The 15,247-nt window shown below is 42.3% G+C and overlaps 1 protein-coding gene across 2 annotated transcripts in view; it reads right to left on the reverse strand.

Moving 5' to 3' along the window:
- ARHGAP10 (Rho GTPase activating protein 10) overlaps nt 1-15,247 on the reverse strand; it is a 389,578-nt gene that overhangs the window by 196,152 nt on the left and 178,179 nt on the right. The window lies entirely within an intron of this gene.

The following is a 15,247-nucleotide window of genomic DNA, read 5'->3' on the forward strand; positions in this document are numbered from 1 at the left end:
CAAGGATTATCTTAACATGTTCTCCCAAGAATTATATGATTCCTTGTATCTTGGGTCTCTTTTCCTCCGAGTTTCCAAACTGTGACCAAATCTTTAAGATTAAATTTAACAATCAATTTTTCTAGTACACACTTTGGCAGACAGCCCTATTTCCTACTGCTTCTCAGTTCCCTAAGCACCTTGGACAGAGCTCTGAACTGCTTTTTGTTTGCAAACACTCCCAGGCTGTGAGCTCCCTTAAAGTTAGGTCTTTTAGTCTCTGGCTGTCCCTCCCATCCTCAGCATCAAACACAGTCAACGTCTGTTTGGTTGCCTGAGAGACACACACTAGAAAAATACTTGCAAATATTATGCCAATTGATGTGCTACAGAAACATCTCTGTTATTATTCAGTTCAATGACATGGGCTTCTGGAAGCAGTATGTTCTTAACTCCCTCGTTTAAAGTGATAAAGAGTGCATTACCATGCACACAAGATGCTAAATAAAGTCTCTGGTATAAATGCATACTGCTTCAGATACAGGGGTGATTTCATCTTATCATCATCATGAAAATATAAGTGGGTGAATTATAAAAACAAGAAGTATCCTGCCTGCATCCTCTCAGGTGCAATACACCAGGAATGAGGCAACATCAAACCAAACCTATATATATATATATATATATATCTGAAATGTTAAGACTAATGAAAGCCAAACAGCAAGTGCTCTCTTTAAGTGGTGCCTGAATGCGACGTGGGGGAGAATGGCACAGGATGGTAATTATTCACCAAGCAAGGGTATGGGGTCACAGCACAGTGGAGCACATGGCATGCATGCCAGTGAAAATGAAAAGCACATTATATAACAAAATTGTGTGCTGGGGGGAGGTGCTATTTCATCCTCCAGGAAAGGAAGCTGTCTCTCTTGATAGGCTACGGCTTGCCATGGGGGAGGTAACTATACAAAACGCTCTTCTCCAACCTAAAATCAGTGACGTGACCATTTCACAGCCCATGATACTTGATGTGTGGCTGGGCGTGAAGTAGTGAATGTTTATAGCCATTTAAAAGCCTGATTTTAGTTACAGCATTTATTTTCAGCATTGCTCCTTTTTAAGCTTTACTGGAGATATAACTCACCATAAGATTTACCTAGAGCATACAGTTTAATAGTTTTGAATACAGTCACAGAGGTGTACAACAATCATGAAAATCAATCTTAGAACATTTCATCACCACCTGAAAAAAAAAAACCCACACCCATCAGCCATTAATCTTTATTTCCCTCCAAATACTCAGTCCTGGACAATGACTACTCTACTTTCTACCTATACAGATTTCCCTGTTCCAGATGTGTCATATAAATGGAATCATCCGGTATCCAGCCTTTCATGACTGGCTGGTTTCACTCAGCAGACTGCTTTCAAGGTTCATCCACATGGCAGTGGTTCGACATAATTTCAAATCTTGTTCATGACAAAAATACAGTTTTTAAGAGCGAAGTTGAGATATACTACTCTGGGAAAGATCCCTGGTATAGAGTTGATTCACTTTGTTAAACAGCAGAAGCCAACACAACATTGTAAAGCAATTATCCTCCAATTAAAAATTTAAATTAAAATAGATAACTAATAAGAACCTATTGTACAGCACAGGGAACACTCACTACTCAACACTCTGTAATGACCTATATGGGAAAAGAATCTTTAAAAAAGTGGATATATGTCATATATGTATAACAGATTCATTTTGCTCTATAGCAGAAACTAACAAGAGCGCAAATCAATTACACTTCAATTAAAAAAATTTTAATTAAAAAAAAAGTGAAATTGTGAATCTGGAGGGCATCAACCACATCTGTGAATACCAAAAGCACTCAGTAGTTCAAGTAGTGAAGGGCACTGCTGGGTGGTTATCAGTAAGAACACATGAAGAAGGAACCATGGGATGGTGGGAATTCAAACTCAACACGCAGTCTGTGAGGTCTGGGCAAGGCTACCTTCCACTGATCTAAGTAGCTCTCTGAAGACCTTGGGGCATTAACGCCTGCAGTGGTGAAGGGGACCAGCAGAGGCAAAAACCTAACAGCAGCCCCACAAAGAATATTTTGTCCATCCATACCAGCACCTTCGTTTTGTAGGAACCAGGTCTTTCCACATTTGCTCTCAATGGGTCAAGCTGTCTCCTTCCAAGAGCCGACCTGTAAAAAGGTACTCCTCAACTACATGTATTCCCTTCATCTTCCCTTCCCTGGAATGATAGTTTAGTTAATCTGTCACTGGTTTGGATTATGCTATTTCTGTATTAACTTGCTAAGAGATAACATGTACGCTATTAGAGAAAGTATGTGTTAAGAGACATTATGCATCCTACATGCTACTGCCTTGTGAAATTATTCCCATAACGAACCTGTGTTAAATAAAATATAAGCAAAGACAGTCTCAGGCTCTACATTAAATTTGCCTAAAAACAAAACATAGCATGTATTATTAGCTCTTCATTTCTGTTTACTGTCAAACCATATTTTATCATATGGCTATACCACCTTTATCTATCAATCAGTTGATGGATATTTCCATCATTTCTACTTTTTGGCTATTATGAATAATGTTCCTATAAATATTCATGTGCAAGTTTTTAGCTAGACATTAGGTTTTCATTTCTCTTTTTTATATTGCTAGGAGCAGAATTTTCTGAGTCATGTAACTTTAATTTTTGGAAGAACCGACTAAGTTTCAAAACAGCTATTTGTTGTTCTACAGTTCACCCAGTCATGCCCGATTCTCGGTGACCCCATGGACTCCAGCACACAAGGCTTCGCTGTCCTTCACCAACTCCCAGAGACTGCCCAAACTTATATCCATTTATTCAGTGGTGCCATCTAACTATCTCATCCTCTGTCGCCCCCTTTTCCTCCTGTCTTCAATCATCCCTAGCATCAGGGTCTTTTCCAATTAGTAGGCTCTTAGCATCAGGTGGCCAAAGTTTTGGATCTTCAGCTTCACCATCGGTCCTTCCAATGAATATGCAGTGCTGTTTTCCTTTACAATTGACTGGTTTGATCTCCTTGCAGTCCAAAGGACTCTCAAGAGTCTTCTCCAGCACCACAGTTTGAAGGCCTCAATTCTTCTGGGCTTAGCCTTTTCTATTGTTCAGCTCTCACATCCATATGTGACAACTGAAAAAACCATAGCTTTGACTACACAGATCTTTGGAGGCAAAGTAATGTCTCTGCTTTTTAATATGCTGTCTAGGTTGGTCATAGCTCTTCTTCCAAGGAGCAAGCGTCTTTTAATTTCATGGCTGCAGTCACCATCTGCAGTGATTTTGGAGTCCAAGAAAAGAAAGTCTGTCACTGTTTCCATTGCTTCCCCATCTATGTGCCATGAAGTGATGGGACCAAATGCCATGATCTTCATTATCTGAGTGTTGAGTTTTAAGCCAGCTTTTCCCCCTCCTCTTTCACCTCAACAAGAGGTTCTTCAGTTCCTCTTCTCTTTCTCCCATAAGAGTGAAATCATCTGTATACATGAGGTTATTGATATTTCTCCCGGCAATCTTGATTCCAATCTGTGCTTCATCCAGTCCAGCATTTTGGATGATGTACTCTGCACATAAGTTAAATAAGCAGGGTGACAATATACAGCCTTGATGTACTCCTTTCCTGATTCTGAACCAGTCCACTGTTCCACATTCAGTTCTAACTGTTGCTTCGTGACCTGTGTACAGGTTCTCAGGAGGCAGTTAGGTGGTCTGGTATTCCCATCTCCTTAAGAATTTTCCAATTTCTTGTGATCCACACAGTCAAAGGCTTTAGCATAGTCTATGAAGCAGATGTTTTTCTGGAATTCCCTAGCCTTTTCTATGATCCAACAGATGTTGGCAATACAATCTCTGGTTCCTCTGCCTTTTCTAAATCCGGCTTGTACATTGGGAAGTTCGCAGTTCACACACTGTTGAAGCCTAGACTGAAGGACTGTGAGCATTACTTTGCTAGCACGTGAAATGAGTGCAACTGTGTGGTAGTTTGAGCGTTCTTTGACATTGCCTTTCTTTGGGACTGGAATGAAAACTGACTTTCTCCAGACCTGTGGCCACTGCTGAGTCTTCCAAATTTGCTGGCATATTGAGTGCGGCACTTGCACAGCACCATCTTTTAGGATTTGAAATAGTTCATCTGGAATTCCATCACCTCCACTAGCTTTGTTCACAATGATGCTTCCTAAGGCCCACTTGACTTTGCACTCCAGGATGTCTGGCTCTAGGTGAGAGATCACACCATCGTAATTATCTGGGTCATTCAGACATTTTTGTATAGTTCTGTGTATTCTTGCCACCTCTTCTCAGTACCTCTGCTTCTGTTAGGCCCATACCATTTCTGTCCTTTATTGTGCCTGAACTGAAAGATGAACTTCCCAGGTCATAGGTGTCCAATATGCTACTGGAGAAGACTGTAAAAATAGCTCCAGAAGAAATGAAGAGGCTGAGCCAAAGTGGAAACAACCCCCAGTTATGGATGTGACTGGTGGTGAAAGTGAAGTCCAATGCTATTTAAAGAACAACATTGCATAGAAACCTGGAATGTTAGGTCCATGAATCAAGGCAAATTGGAAGTGGTCAAACAGGAGATGGCAAGAGTAAACATGGACATTTTAAGAATCAGTGAACTAAGATGGAGAGGAAAACATGAATTTAATTGATGACCATTATATCTACTATTGTGGGCAAGAACCCCTTAAAGAAATGGAGTAGCCCTCATAGTCAACAAAAGAGTCCAAAATGCAGTACTTGGTTTCAATCTCAAAAATGACAGGATGATCTCTGTTCATTTCCAAGGCAAATCATTCAAGATCACAGTAATCCAAGTCTATGCCCCAACCACTAATGCCAAAGAAGCCAAAGTTGAATGGTTCTATGAAGACTTACAAGACCTTCTAGCAGTAACACCAAAAAAAAAAAAAAAAAAGATGTCTTTTTCATCATAGTGGACTGGAATGCAAAAGTAGGAGGTCAAGAGATAGCTGAAGTAACAGGCAAGTTTGGCCTTGGTTTACAAAATGAAGCAGGACAGAGGCTAACAGAATTTTCCCAAAAGAATGCACTGGTCTTAGCAAACACCCTCTTGCAACAATACAAGAGACAACTCTACACATGGACTCACCAGATAGTCAATACCAAAATCAAATTGATTATATTCTTTGCAGCCAAAGATGGAGAAGCTCTATATAGTCAGCAAAAAAAAAAAAAAAGACCAGGAGTTGACTGTGGCTCAGATCATGAACTTGTTATTACAAAATTCAAACTTAAATCGAAGAAAGTAGGGAAAACCACTAGGCCATTCAGGTATGACCTAAATCAAATCCCTTATGATTATACAGTGGAAGTGACAAAACAGCTATACCATTTCAAAATTCCACCATCAGTATGTAAGAGTTCCTATTTCTCCACGTCATCACCAATACTTGTTATTATTTGACTTTTCAATTATCGTTGACAGAAGGCAATGGCAACCCACTCCAGTATTCTCATCTGGAAAATCCCCTGGACAGAGGAGCCTGGTAGGCTGCAGTCCATGGGGTCGCTAAGAGTAGGACATGACTGAGCGACTTCACTTTCACTTTCCACTTTCATGCATTAGAGAAGGAAATGGCAACCCACTCCAGTGTTCTTGCCTGGAGAATCCCAGGGACGGGGGAACCTGGTGGGCTGCAGTCTGTAGAGTCGCACAGAGTCGGACACAACTGAAGCAACTTAGCAGCAGCAACAGCAGCAGCAATTATAGTTACCCTAGTGGGTGATATCTTACTGCAGTTTAGGTTTGCATTTCCCTACTAGCTAATGATATTAAGCATCTTTTGATGTGCCTATTAATGAAAGTCGCTCAGACATGTCCAATTGTGACCCCATGGACTATACAGCCCATGGAATTCTCCAGGTGAGAATACTGAAGTGGGTAGCCTTTCCCTTCTTCAGCAGATCTTCCCAACCCAGGAACTGAACTGGGTCTCCTGCATTGCAGGTGGATTCTTCACCAGCTGAGCTACCAGGAAAGCCCATGCTTATCAACCACCTGTATATTTTCCTTGAAGAAATGTCTCATTTAGAACTTTTACCCATTTTAATTGGGTTATTTGTTTTTTATTATTGAGTTAGGAGTTCTTTATATATTCTGGACACAAGTCTCTTATCTCAGGAGATTCCAACTTCTGGGCTGTGGACCGGAACTCTTTCCAGATCAGCAGCAGCATTAGATGAGAAATAAAGTACACAATAAATGCTATGTGTATGAATCATCCTGAAACCTTCCCCACAATCCCCAGCTCATAGAAAAATTGTCTTTCACAAAACCAGTCCCTGGTGGGGACCGCGGCCTTTACAGATGTGTCTTTTGCAAGAATTTTCTCCCATTCTGTGGCTTGTCTTTTCACTTTGCTAATGTTGTGCTTAACATATGTGTTCTTGACTACCTCTTATCTAAAGTAGTTATAGTAAGCTTTCAGTGGACAGAGGAAAGGAAAGCGAACCACACACCCTCCTAACCACTGACACAAAGCAGTAACAGCAAGTTGGAAACCAACCCACCAGCTATTCTCCCCTTCATTCTTAGCAAGAGATTTCCCAAGTATTCATATTAGAACAACACATGGACTGCTCTTTTCTTTTTAAATAATTATTTTTCCTATTTTCAGCAAATGCAGTGTTAAATCTTTTTCTTTGCCACACCACACCGCATATGGGATCTTAGCTCTCTGACCAGGGATCGAATTCACTCCCTTCACTGCAAGGCAGACTCTTAACCACGGAACCACCACGGAAGTCCAGGATTGCTCTCCTTTGTTCCCAGACATTTCCTTGTCTCAGTTCTTCCCAGCTTCCCTTGCAGCTAGATATAACCACACAACTCCACCAAGGCCAAAGGTATATGAGCAAAACCAGTGTGTACTTCCTCTGGAAAGTGTTCCTACTACAACAGGCAAGGCTACATAGTACACGTGAGCCGGCATCTTTGCCCTCAGGTGGCTAGCAAGGTAAAGGCACAAAAGGGGGCATGTCTGACACCAAGAAGTGTATCAGCTCTGACCTGATCACCTTCAGGCTTACTAACAAAGGGAAGAAACTCATCTTCTACACTGTTTAATGTATTTTATTATGAGTTTTTCTGTTACGTGCAATCAAATCTGAGCTGAACTCATGTGACAATGAAGTGAATGCTCTTGATTTACATGCACACAGGTCAAATGCAAGGCCAGGCTCCATTTTGCAGTTTCTAAAGTATTTCCTATTGTCACAGTGTTAACTTGATTGCTTTTCCAACATAAAGAATAAAAAATTAGCAAAGACTGAAACCAGGAAAGACAACAAGAGAACTTCACATGAACCATGCAGTCAGTGGTGAAATGCTGTATATGAAGGTCCACAATAGAAATTCTGTACACACGCCATTGGAGACCTATCTGCAATACCCATGAACTCCAAAATGGGTTAAGTGCATTTTCTTTCAGCAGAATGCAAACACAGGTGCTCACAATGCTGCAGTGTGCATGGAAGAAAAGGACAGTTCACTGACTGTTGCCTGACTGAATCTAATCCCGGTCCCGTCACTGCTAAGCAACAATTCAATTTCATTTAATCCAGCACAAATTTGGTGAATGCCCATCACATATAAAGCACTGCATTGGGTATTGCAGTTCATGAGATGAGACTCCTATCCTCAAGGAATTCCTAATCTAATAGACAAGGAACAAATTACTTCTAATTCCCAATAGTCTGCTTGACCGCGAATCAGGGAAAGAGACAAAATAAGAGCCAATCCCATTCAAACTTTTTGCTAAATTAGGCCTTAAAAATCCCCAGAATTAGGGTAGTGACTCTCCCTCCCTCCTTCCTGATTTTGTTCTGAAGTAGAAGGCCAACAGCCATACACGGCCAGTAGTAGGTAAAAGGAAAGTAAGGGGCTCACAAATACACTATCCACTGGTAATATCCAACCTGAACAGACTAAAGTTGTTCAGAAATGAGGAAACAAACCAAAGACAGCAGAACCCTATACTGAAGAGTCACGGGATCCCAGAGACTCAAGGAGATACACACGTGAAAGTCTTCTAAGTTAAACAAAAAGCTTTAGAGAAAAAGAATACACTACTTAAAAAAAAAAAGATTTATATATTATTAGTATTTCATGATAAGGTTGAATTATCATACCTATATAAAATGTTGGGCCCACAGAGAGTATATACCTTGTTTCCCCCATGAATTCTTGGAGACTTTACAAAAACCAGTCAATCGCTCCCACTCTGGCACTGTTTGAAATGCCTAGCACACACCCCAGAAGCAACTATAAAAATGGCTATAAAAACCTGGAGTTCACAAAGGAGATCCAGGTATAGACAATAAATTGGGGAGTTTTTACAGACATATGCTGCTGCTAAGTCACTTCAGTCGTGTCCGACTCTGTGCGACCCCACAGACGGAAGCCCACCAGGCTCCCCCATCCCTGGGATTCTCCAGGCAATAACACTGGAGTGGGTTGCCATTTCCTTCTCCAATGTGTGAAAGCGAAATGTGAAAGTGAAGTCACTCAGTCGTGTGCAACCTCACGGACTGCAGCCCACCAGGCTGCTCCATCCATGGGACTTTCTAGGCAAGAGTACAGGAGTGGCTTGCCCTAGATAGCATGTAAAGTCCTGAGGCTGGACAAGATGGTTAGAGAGAGGACATCTAAAGACTGAGCTCCATGGAATCTAAAATATGACACAAGTGAACATATTTATGAGACAGAAATAGACTTCCTGAAATAGAGAAGAAACCTGTAGTTGCCAAAGGGGAGGGAAGGATTGGGAGCTTGGGATTAGCAGATGTAAACTAGTATTGATATATATATAGGGTAGACAAAACAACAAAGTACCACTATATAGAACAAGGAATTATATTCAATATCCTGTGATAAACCAGAACGGAAGAGGAGATAAAAGAGAATATATACAGATATGTGTATATGGGGCTTACACAAATATATATGTTGCTGTTTAGTCACTCAGTTGTGTCTGAATCTTTGGAACCCCACGGACTGCAGCATGCCAGCCTTCCCTGTCCTTCATCACCTCCTGGAGCCTGCTCAAACTCATGTCCATCCAGTCAGTGATTCCATCCAACTATCTTGTCCTCTGTCATCCCCTTTTCCTGCCTTCAATCTTTCCCAGCATCAGGGTGTCTTCCAATGAGTCAGCTCTTTGCATCAGGTGGCCAAAGTATCGGGGCTTCAGCATCAGTCCTTCCAAAGAATATTCAGGATTGATTTCCTTTAGGATGGACTGGTTCGATCTCCTTGCAGTCAAGGGACTCTCGAGAGTCTTCACCAGCACCACAGTTCAAAAGCATCAATTCTTCAGTGCTCAGCCTTCTTTATAGTCCAAATATCATATCCACACATAACTACTGGAGAAGTCATAGCTTCAACTATATGGACTTTGTTGGTGAAGTAAAGTAATGTCTCTGCTTTTTAATGCACTATCTAGGTTTTTCATAGTTTTTCTTCCAAGGAGCAAGCATCTTTTAATTTCACGGCTGCAGTCACTGTCTCAAGTGATTTTGGTTTCCATTGTTTCCCCATCTATTTACCATAAAGTGATGGGACCAGATGCTTTGATACTCCTTTTTTGAATGTTGAGTTTTAAGCCAACTTTTTCATTCTCCTCTTTCACCCCATCAAGAGCCTCTTTATGCCATAAGGGTGGTGTCATCAGTATATATGAGGTTACTGATATTTCTCCCCACAGTCTTGATTCCAGTTTGTGCTTCATCCAGCCTGGCATTTCGCATGATGTACTCTGCATATAAGTTAAATAAGCAGGGTGACAATATACAGCCTTGACGTATTCCTTTTCCTATTTGGAACCAGTCTGTTCTTCCATGTCTGATTCTAACTGTTGCTTCTTGACCTGCATACAGGTTCTCAGGAGGCAGGTCAGGTGGTCTGGTATTCCCATCTCTTTAAGAATTTTCCAGTTTCCTGTGATGCACACAGTCAAAGGCTTTAGCACAGTCATGAAGCAGAAGTAGATGTTTTTCTGGAATTCTCTTGGTTTTTCTATGACACAATGGATGCTGGCAATTTAATCTCTGGTTCCTCTGCCTTTTCTAAATCCAGCTTGAACATCTGGAAGTTCTCGGTTCGCATACTGTTGAAGCCTAGCTTAGAGGATTGGAGGATTTTGAACAATACTTTGTTAGCATGTGAAATGAGTGCAATTGTGCAGTAGTCTGAACATTCTTTAGCATTGCTCTTCTTTGGGACTGGAATGAAAGCTGACCTTTTCCAGTCCTGTGGCCACTGATGAGCTTTCCAAGTTTGCTGGCATATTAAGCGCAGCACTTTGACAGCATCATCTTTTAGGATTTGAAATAGCTCAACTGCAATTCCATCACCTCCACTAGCTTTGTTCATACTGATGCTTCCTAAGGCCCACTTGACTTTGTACTCCAGAATGTCTGACTCTAAGTGAGTGATCACACCACTGTGGTTATCTGGGTCATGAAGATCTTTATATATAGATAGATAGACAGATATAGATACATACACACATATATATCGGGCTTCCTTACTGGCTCAGATAGCAAAGAATTTGCCTACAATGCGGGAGGATCCGGGTTCGACCCCTAGGTCGGGAAAATCCCCTGGAGAAGGAAATGATAACCCACTCCAGTATTCTTGCCTGGAGACTTCCATGGACAGAGGAACTATACATATATATATACACACACACATATATATAGCTGAGTCACTTTGTTGTACAGCAAAAATTAACACAACACTGTAAATCAAATAATAATTATAATAAATTCATGCTTCACTAAAAAATAAAATTTTAAAGGAAAAATAAAAAAGTACTGAGCTCCAGAGAACTCTAACAACAAGAAGTCCAGGAAATGCGGAAATCTGGCAACGGAAGCTAAAAATGGAAAAGCCAGTGGGGTGGGAGAAAAAGCAAGCAGGAGTGAGGTTACTGAGCCAAGGAGAGCAGGGCATCACAGAGGAGAAAGTGACATCAGACGCTGCCGCCAGGAAAGAACAGGAAGACCAAGGACTGACGCTGGAGGCGGCACGCCGAGACCACGATGAGCTTCAGAGACACCGCAGCAGGGGGCGGAGGCAAGGGCCCGACGGGAGAGGGCCCAGAGGAGAGCGGGAGGGAGGGAACGGGAGCCCCGCATACACGGGAGGCCTGAACACAGGCGTTTCTTTTTTTAATTCTTAAATGTATTTATTTATTTATTTATTTTCAAATTTACTTTATTGGAGGCAAATTACCTTACATTAATATATTGGTTGGTTTTACCATACATTGACATGAATCCGCCCCTGGTGTACATGTGTTCTCTTTCGTGAACCCCCCTCCCACCTCCCTCTTCCCCATATCCTCCCTCCATGTCATCCCTGTGCACCAGCCCCAAGCATCCTGTATCATGCATCAAACCTGGACTGGTCACTTATGATAATTTCTGCTGGGTGTGAGAAACAAAACATGGGCAGCAGACAAAAGGGAAGACACGGTTCTTTCACTGGTGACGGTGGTGGTATTTTTTTTTTAAGATGGATGAAATTAAGAGTGTTCTGTAGACTGAGGGGAATCGTCCAGTAGAAAGGGCAAAACAGGTGTCGATAAGAAAGCAAAAGAAGAACTACTTGTGTGACATCCTGGACAAGTAAGGAGGGAAGGCGAAGAGAGAATGGAAACAGCTGGACAGGGGCTGGCCGCTGACAGTCCCCATGGCAGCAGAGGGAAGGCACTGATGAAGGAGTGGGTATCCATTTCAGTGGAAGAGCTCTTCGAAAGGGAGGCAGTCCCAGAAGCTTAGAGAGAAGGGAAAATATAAAATATTCATCAACCAGGAGAATGAAGGAGCTAAGAAAATGGAAGATGATTTGTGGTCAGGATTAATGGCCCATCTGAGGCCACAGGTCACGAATCTGAAATGAGCCCAGTGAACATGACTGAACATACCTTTCCAGGAAGAGAGAAGGCAGAGGTGAATCCTCCTTAATTTGGAGCTGCGCAAACAACTCTAATCAAGGCAGAGAAGGGCAATGGCGTTGAGTGTATTGAAAAGAGTGACTTTAACAAATGACAGATTCACACACTGAAATTCCATCCACGCGTGGAAAGAAGCGAGGGTGTGAGGGCTGAGAAAAGGAGGATCAGTTGATTGTAAGCGGAGGCTACTTACTAGGGAAGAGTAAGCAGAGAAGAATAGAAGGCGGTGTTGGAAGGAGGAAGCCTCACAACTGAGATGACAGACGGGGTACCCATCCTGGTGATAAGATCTAAGGAGTGAGCATGGCAGGAAATGGCTGAGGGAAGGGGAGGAACAGAGGATTGAAGGAGAGGAGTCCAAGGAGAAAGCAGCAAAGTCCTCCGAAGTATCGAAGCGACAGCGAAATTACCAAGGAAAAGATAAAAGGGAGGGAACTGAGGCACACCGAAATAAGGAACTTACAAGGTCTACATGCAGTTCCAAACACGGAAAAAAATAAGAACAGAACAGATTGTAGAGATACTTTGAGGGTGAAACCATGTGAACGGATGGAAAAACAAAAGCCGCAATGGGAAATAGCACTTTAAGGTGCAACAGCTGAAAACGGACAGCTTGCCCAGACCGGGGGAGGACCAGCCTGGTTGACTGCGGTGACAGTCACAGGATGGAGAGTTGCAGGAGGTCCAAGGTCAGCGCGAGTCCGATGCTACCGAGGGCCACGCCCAATTGCCTGCTACGTGTACCGCTGAATGGCCCACAGCAAGCTAACCCAGCAGGCCCACAACTGAAGGCATCATCTTCCTCCATCCCTGTGACTTCTGGCTCTCCCATCTTAGTAAATGGCACCACCTAGTTGTTCAAGCCAGAAACCTTCCCCTCCTTCACCCTGGAATCCAACAGCCAATGTCTCCGTAAATTTCTCTCTAAAAGTTTTCCTAAAACAGTCACTCTGGCCTCCATTTCCACCACCACCACACCAACCCATAACCCTTCCAACCATTCCTGCCATTTCTAAACTTTCTCTACTCTGCCACAGTGGGTTTTGAAAAATATGAACCTATCACTCAATGCCCTGCTTAAAACCATTTAATAAATGAAGCTCAAAACCTCAAGGTCAGGCCCTGACCCCCACTGTCCAGCCTTATCTCTGTCCTCCCTGGCTCTCTGCTCCAGTAATGCTGGGTGAACATCCCCAGGGGGACCTCACATGGACCACGCTCTCTCGTCTCCAGAACTTCACACACATTAATCACTCTGCCTGGAATGCGTCTCAGTCAATCCCAGCTGACTCTAAATACACCTTCAGTTATCATCATAAACGTTAGATTCTCTATGCCTTTCTTGAATCATGTAAACTAGATTACTGGTATGCCTCCACCCAGTTCCCAGAAAGCAGCTCTGGGCATTAGTGGAAGTAAATCAGTGATTTCTTCAAGAAGAAGGCAGCTGAGAGGGTAAGGATCCAGGTCCCCAGCATGTGTGCATGCTAAGTCACTTCAGTCGTGTCCGACTCTTTGTGATCCCATAGACTGCAGCCTGCCAGGCTCCTCTCTGTCCATGGGATTCTCCAGGCAAGAATACTGGCATGAGTTGCCATGCCCTCCTCCAGGGGAGCTCCCCAATCCAGGTATTGACCCACATCTCTATGTCTCCTGCACTGGCAGGTGGATTCTTTACCACTAATGCCACCTAGGAAGCCCTCCAGGCACCCTACCTCACTTTAATAAGGGACCTCTCTTTTTTTCTTATTTATATATGCCTAAGTGTAAAGTTTTTATCGGAAAAAAAGACATCCCTATACAACTGTTTGAAAACCACTAAAATCAGTTCAGTCGCTCAGTCGTGTCCGACTCTTTGTGACCCCACGAACCACAGCACTCCAGGCCTCTCTGTCCATCACCAACTCCCGGAGTTTACCCAAACTCATGTCCATCAAGTCGGTGATGCCATCTAACCATCTCATCCTCTGTCTTCCCCTTCTTCTCCTGCCTTCAATCTTTCCCAACATCAGGGTCTTTTCAAATGAGTCAGCTCTTGGCATCAGGTGGCCAAAGTATTGGAGTTTCAGCTTTAGCATCAGTCCTTCCAATGAACACCCAGGACTGATCTCCTTTAGGATGGACTGGTTGGATCTCCTTGCAGTCCAAGGGACTCTCAAGAGTCTTCTCCAACACCACAGTTCAAAAGCATCAATTCTTCTGCACTCGGCTTTCTTTATAGTCCAACTCTCACATCCATACATGACTACTGGAAAAACCATAGCCTTGACTAGACGGACCTTTGTTGACAAAGTAATGATAGAATTGGGGATCTATCTTCCCCAGTTCTGAGGGTCTCCGTACAAAATACCATCATTATGAAAGTAACTCCACAGTAACCACTCATCAACCTTTGTGAGGGGTGGAAAGTACTAGGTTGGTCAAAAAGTTTCTTTGGGTTTTTCCATAACATCTTGCAAAGAAACCCAAACAAATTTTTGGGTCAATTCAATAGTTATTGTAATAAGGATCTCAATGAAGAAGAGCATTTGGCATGATCAAGGTCTTAGAGAAAGCACACGACTGGGAAAAATACAAAATTAAAATAAAATACAAAATTAAAACAATTAATGGAAGTACTAGAATTACCCTTTCAAAGAAATGCAGATTAACCTCATTTGACACATTTTCTGATAAGACATCACTGCTGACTCACCTCTGTCAACTATTTCAGAGGCAACACACTTACATAGTTACACTCTGACGCCTGCAGCACAGCAGTTGAGAACCTGGGCTCCAGGGGCAAATGCAACAGTTCAAATCTCAGGTCTTCCACTTACTAGCTACATGACCTTAGGAGAACCACATAGGGCTCCATTTTTCATCATAAAATGAGAAGCATAATGTCTACCTGACAGAGCTAGGCTGAGGATAAAATGAGGTAAAGAAGAGAAGAATTGAGAACACTGGTACTTACAGAAAACTCAGTCAATGCTTACAATGGGTGCATGCGTACATATTTACGCTCAAGTTGTTATTACACAGCCCAAATCTCTTCTTAAAGTTTTTGAACTTATCCTTACTGGCTTGAAATTTAACCTCTTTTACAATGACATTCTTTTTTTTTTACAGTCTTGGCAAAAGGCTTATTATACAATTTGTCCTTTTCATTGTATTTCCATATTATCATGGTGCATAAACACACATTTTTATGTACCTGGTCTTCAACACATTTATTGAATGAACCCCATAGACT

The sequence above is a fragment of the Moschus berezovskii genome, chromosome 19 (genome assembly GCF_049115385.1).
Source record: "Moschus berezovskii isolate FMDL1 chromosome 19, NW_MosBer_1.0, whole genome shotgun sequence".
Lineage (NCBI taxonomy): Eukaryota > Metazoa > Chordata > Mammalia > Artiodactyla > Moschidae > Moschus > Moschus berezovskii.